The sequence below is a fragment of the Xenopus laevis genome, chromosome 9_10S (genome assembly GCF_017654675.1).
Source record: "Xenopus laevis strain J_2021 chromosome 9_10S, Xenopus_laevis_v10.1, whole genome shotgun sequence".
Taxonomy (NCBI): domain Eukaryota; kingdom Metazoa; phylum Chordata; class Amphibia; order Anura; family Pipidae; genus Xenopus; species Xenopus laevis.
This window is the reverse complement of record NC_054388.1, coordinates 86,014,838-86,020,871: the sequence shown is the minus strand read 5'-3', so window position 1 is coordinate 86,020,871 and position 6,034 is coordinate 86,014,838.

The window sequence follows — 6,034 nt, the reverse complement described above, 5'->3', positions numbered from 1 at the left end:
ACAAGATCTCTTTTGTAATCTCTTCTTAGGTCAGCGTCCTAAAAGCTTTAAAATACTTTAAGCTTTAGTTAATTTTTCATAATGGGCAGACTGAATTACATACTTTAGTTTCTAAAAATGACCTTAAAGGAGAAGGAAAGCTACGGAGGCATTTTATTGCCAATAGATTAGCTGCAATAGTGCAAACTAGAACACTATATTTAGTCTGTAGAATGTTTTACCATACCTGAGTAAAAAGCTCTAGAAGCTCTCTGTTTGTTTAGAATAGGAGCTGCAGTATTAATGTGGTGTGACATCACTTCCTGCCTGAGTCTCTCCCTGCTCTGGGCTCAGATTACAGTAGAGAAGGGAGGGGTGGGGGAGAGGAGCAAACTGAGCATGCTCTTGCCCAGGGCAATGAGGTTTAAGCTGAAGGCAGGAAGTCTAATACAGAAGCCCATGAGTACACAATAGAAGGAAAGAAATGCAGTGTTTCTTTTGACAGGGGACTCAGAGCAACATTACTTTGGGGGTTTACTGGTATATTTAGATGGACCTTTCTGATAAGGCTTACTTAGTTTTAAACTTTCCTTCTCCTTTAAATGATACGTATTCTGCTTCTTCTGAACAAGAACTAATTGTCAACCATCATCATGGGAGGCAGATTTAAGCAGGATTTTATAGAGGCACACCTAAGCTAATAGTGAAATCATGTCTGGACACATGTAAAAGCTACACTGCGGCTGAGGTGTGGGATGCACCTACAAAGGAGAACTCTACCCACACACATTAAAATGAACAGGTACACGCAGGAACCCGCAAGACTTATTTCTAAACATGGAATAAACATTAAAGAACAGACCCTTTAAATTATTCACTTCTAAGGGGCACATTTACCTAGGGTCGAATATCGAGGGGTAATTAACCCTCGATATTCGTCCATCTAAGTAAAATCCTTCGACTTCGAATATCGAAGTCGAAGGATTTACCGCTATTCCTACGATCGAACGAATAATCGTTCGATCAAACGAATAATCGTTCGATCGAACGAATAATCGTTCGATCGAACGATTAAATCCTTAGAATCGACCGATTCGAAGGATTTTAATCCATCGATCGAAGGATATTCCTCCGATCAGAAAATTGTTAGGAAGCCTATGGGGACCTTCCCCATAGGCTAACATTGGCCTCGGTAGGTTTTAGGTGGCGAACTAGGGGGTCGAAGAATTTTTTTAAAGAGACAGTACTTCGACTATCGAATGGTCGAATGATTTTTAGTTCGAATTGTTCAATTCGAAGTCGTAGTCGAAGGTCGACGTAGCCATATTCGACCATTCGAAATTCAAACTATTTTTCCTCTATTCCTTCACTCGAGCTAAGTAAATGGGCCCCTTAGTGTTTGTAAGCAAATTATTTAAGGTGGTTGCAGCTATTCAAATGTCACACTTTGAGAGTGGAAGATTATATCCCTAGTCACTGTTCACGTGTACCTACACAATGTAACGACTTGTCTGTTAGGAACCTCAAAGGCAGCTGGAAATCTTTCATGCACAAGGGGAACCCCTGCGGTTACTGGTGTTCACCAACACCCTTTTTGGGCCCCGGGCTTTCTGCTGCGGTACCAACAAGGAACTTGCGCAGTCCAGAGAGAGAGTGAGTGTAATAGCAGTACAGGCAAGGATCAGGCAAAAACTTAGTCAAAGCAGGCAAAAAGAGTCAGGACAGGTGGCAGGAATTGTGATCAGACAGGCAAAGATCAAAACACCAGGGAATCAATCAATATAGTAACACTTTGGCAGGATCTGTAAACAGAAGCCGGCTTGGGCACTGTTACAATGCAAGAAAGGGCTTTTAAAAGGGAAATTGTCGGCAAAATTGAACTTCGTGCCGAAAAATCATGTCGCTCTGCGACAAACTTGCTCGTTACAATACACGAGTCACATGCAAGTGGCAGATGCATGTGATGAACGTGGAAGTGCGCGTCACCCGCGCATGCGCACCACACGGAGAGAACGAAGAACCCGAGAGGTAAGATCTCTTGTAATCTCCAAGCGCACCTTACACACAATATAGATAATGGATAAATAATTTAAGGCAGTTGTATTGTGATAGACACAAAACAAGGATCTGTTGAATTGTATGTCAAAATCTGATAATTTTACACTATAACTGTGATCACATGCAGGACTGCATAATAATCTGTTAATGCTAGCTCCAGCTTGCTTATGGTGCATTAAAAATAAGAACTTAATAGAAATGAACAAATTACTAGTATGTATTAAGTTATTAAGTAGGACAGCTCATTTTCAGCTTCATGAAAGGTGTAATTCCACATGGTATCACACACGAGTCACACCAAATGATGATTAAAACAAATAATTGTTGATTGTGTGTTTTGAAGAACCAAAAGTAGAACGTGTCTTTTCAATTTCAGGTTTCGTTCTTTTTTAGTGCATGCAATAACAAAAACCATACATATTTATTTAAATCAATGTTTGTTTAGCTTAAGTCCTATTCACTGAACTAGTATTGAAAAAGCGGTATACTGCCCAATAAGCATTAGGTATGAAGTAGGTTTTCTAGTAGGATCTGTCTTCTTATAAACTAATTTTATGATATTTTGATTAAAACTTTAAGAGAAATTCTAAACACATCTGCATTACCAGCTACAAGTTTGGCTATTAGGAAAAGAAAGTGTTAAATGTTTTCAGCAGACGCACTCTGTAGACCGGAAACTACATTTAAAGAATATACATTTCTGTTAAACGGAACAGCAAGTTAGTGGAGCTTGGTCTGTTTGTGGACACCATGTACATGAAGACTTAGGTGCAGCTTCAGTAGATGAACAGAGCTGTGAGAACACTGTGCCCTTGACAACAATAACAAGAAAAGGAAGAGCTCATATTTCTCACTAGTGACTGGATTCAAATTAGAAAAATAGAGTACATGAACCTAAGCACTGTAATCAATTTGCATTCCTTTTGCTTGGCTGGAAGTTTATAAAATTACGTGTAATTACTGTTCCCGGATAAAATACAAGCTGTTTCAACAGCACAGCGCATAATGAAGAAGAAAAGACCTTTCGGATGCACAAATGATCTTACTTATAACGCGCCTTGTAAAGAACAGCTCAGGCATTGTAATGACAATTTGGGAAAAGGACTGCTTGCTTTTCACTTATGATAATGCAACGCAGTCATCCAATTTGGCAGAAAGTTTGGTGCACTGCATAATCTGTCACCCAGTTAAAGTAACTGCAGAGGAGTGCAGAAGTTGGGAGAAATAGGTTTGATATTGACCTGGCCTTTCAGCACTTCCCGTTTAGGGTATTTATATGAACCACACAAAAAAATGATTTATACATTTAATTAATATATCCCCTGAGGATGTTGGTTTGTAATAATGAAACCCACTGCAGGTGCTCTTAGTTGGTCTAATACCTTGCTACTCTAAAACACATGTATTGAGGTGATTTATGAAGCATGGTATGGATTTGGGATTACTCTAAATTACAGTATATGCCTATGTACCGTGTACTTCAAGAGAAGTATCATAGTGACAAAGTAAGTTAGGTTAAACAGGCACGCCAATAAAGTTCAACCTTTTATGTCTAACTGCCTATATAAATGATAATATATTTAATTTGCCTAAGAGCAAGGCCAGACGTGGCATTTTTACGTTGCGTTTTTAAAAAAGAACAGCCAGGCATAAATGCGCATAAACTGCACTACCACTGAAACTAATGGAAAACACCCTATGGCAATTCACACAGGGCGCTTGCAAGCTGAAATCCGCCACAGGACGCCAGTATTGGCGTTTTTTAGCAGAAACGCCAATACGTCAAGAAACTACCAAATCAATAGACTCAATAGATAGGATCTGCACGTTTGAAACCACACTTTGCGTAAATACTCAGTGTATTTTAAATATAGTGTCCCAATTCTCAATGAGAACAATGAGAAGTGCATGTTGGGAAAAGAATCCTACGTGCTGAAAAACGCATGTTGACAGTCGCATGTGGTTTCAGTGGCGTATTTACGCCTGGCTGTTCTTTTTTAAAATGCAACGTAAAAAAGCCGCAAAAACGCCACGTCTAGCCTTGCCCTTACTGTTGATCCAGAGGAAGGCAAAAAAACCTCCAGAAGCGTCTCCAGTTTGCCTCAGAGGGGGAAAAATAATTTTGTAACTTGTATCTTGTAACTTGTATCTTCAATGAAGATGTACGATTTTACAAAAAAACCTTTGACTTCTCAAAACTTAGCCAACGGCTCATATAAGTTCCCCCATAGGCTAAACAGCAATTTGGCAGGTTTACGATGGCGAAGTGTCAAAGTTTTTTAAAGAGACAGTACTTCAATATGTGCCCCTAAGTCTTTATTAAGAAATAACTTACCGAAACTCTAGCGCTCCTCTTCTAAAAAGGCGATCAATCGTGTGACGCTCGAGTTCTCCTCCCCTGCTTTCCTTATAGGAGATAGCCAGGGAGGAGAAATCGAGCGCCGCATGATTGATCGTCGTTGTGTCGCCTTTTTCGAAGAGGAGCACAACTGGGGTTTCGGTAAGTTATTTCTTAATAAAAACTTAGCGATTCTAAAGTTTCATATGTCTTTGTGTTTTTTTTCGTTCTATACTTACATTTTTTTTTTTTTTTTTAAATTGATGTTACTGATCCTTTAAGAGGAAAAGAGAACAGAAAATACAGTGAGAGCTGTGAAGATGTGGAATAAGTTGTACTGGCTGATACATTAGATAGCTTTAAGAAGGGGTTGGGTGGCTTTTTAGCAAGTGAGAGAATACAGGATTATGGAAGATAGCTCATAGTACAAGTTGATCCAGGGACTTGGAGTCAGGAAGGAATTTTTTCCACTCTTAAGGTCCCCATAGACACAAAGATTTTTCTTGCCGAACGACCGATTTCAGCGCAGTCCGACCAATCAGTAAAATTATTGTGAAGTTAGTGGGATTTGAACGATGCACATCTTATGATTTTTTGTCCGACGTCTGTCAGAAAATTGATCGGCCGGGTTAAAAAATCTTTATCGGCCCCAGTGCAGTCTATCCATGTTTGCAAATTGGGGAGGCTTCATATGGAGTTTTTTGAGTCTGGATCAACTCACAGTTGATAGAGTTAAAAGGTTGAATTTGATGGACGTGTGTCTTTTTTCAACCTAACTTACTATGTTACTATGTATACATGGGAACCTACACTACATAATTATACTTGTGGTGTTGATTCTTATCCTCTCCCAACACCTCACCTAAAGCAATACTCATATATTATTGGGAAACATGCCAGTACTTTTTATGTAATAAATACATAATAATAACAAAACAAATTGTAGATGTATTTCAATCATATGCTAGCATTGCTTGTTTAATGCATACATGAGAAAAAAAAGACTTTTGGTGTTATGGTGACTATAATTTTAAGTAGCTATTTGTAGGTGAAATGCTGTTTTTCTAAGTGGCAATTGCCTAATAAGAGATTGCACACACATTTACTCAATTGCTGAACAAGTATGGAAAGCAGGTATGGAGCCAGAAAGCTCAGTATTACAGAACGGCCGTCTCCCATAGACTCCATTTTATGCAAATAATCCAATTTTTTAAAAAATATTTCCTTTTTCTCTGTAATAATGAAAACAGTACCTTGTACATGATCCTAACTAAGATGTAATTAATCCTTATTGAATTTTTGGTAAATTGAGTTGTCAGTTTTTGAGACAGTTAGGTCTGCAGAACATAATAATTCAAACCAATCCACTGTATTAAACTGTATATATGGCTTTACACAAATTACGATTCAGTTATGGTTCCTTAAAGGGGAAGGAAACCTAGTCGGCGCAAACCCCCCACCCCCCCTCCCGTTTGTTGCCCACCCTCCCTCCTCCCCCCTGGCCTACCCGTCCCGCTGGGCAAATGCCCCTAACTTGTTACTTACCCTTCTGCGCAGGTCCAGTCCAGGGAGTTCACAGACGACATCTTCTTCCACGCGATCTTTTTCCTGCTGTGAACGGCGCATGCGCAGTAGGATCATTTTGCCGGTATGATCTAC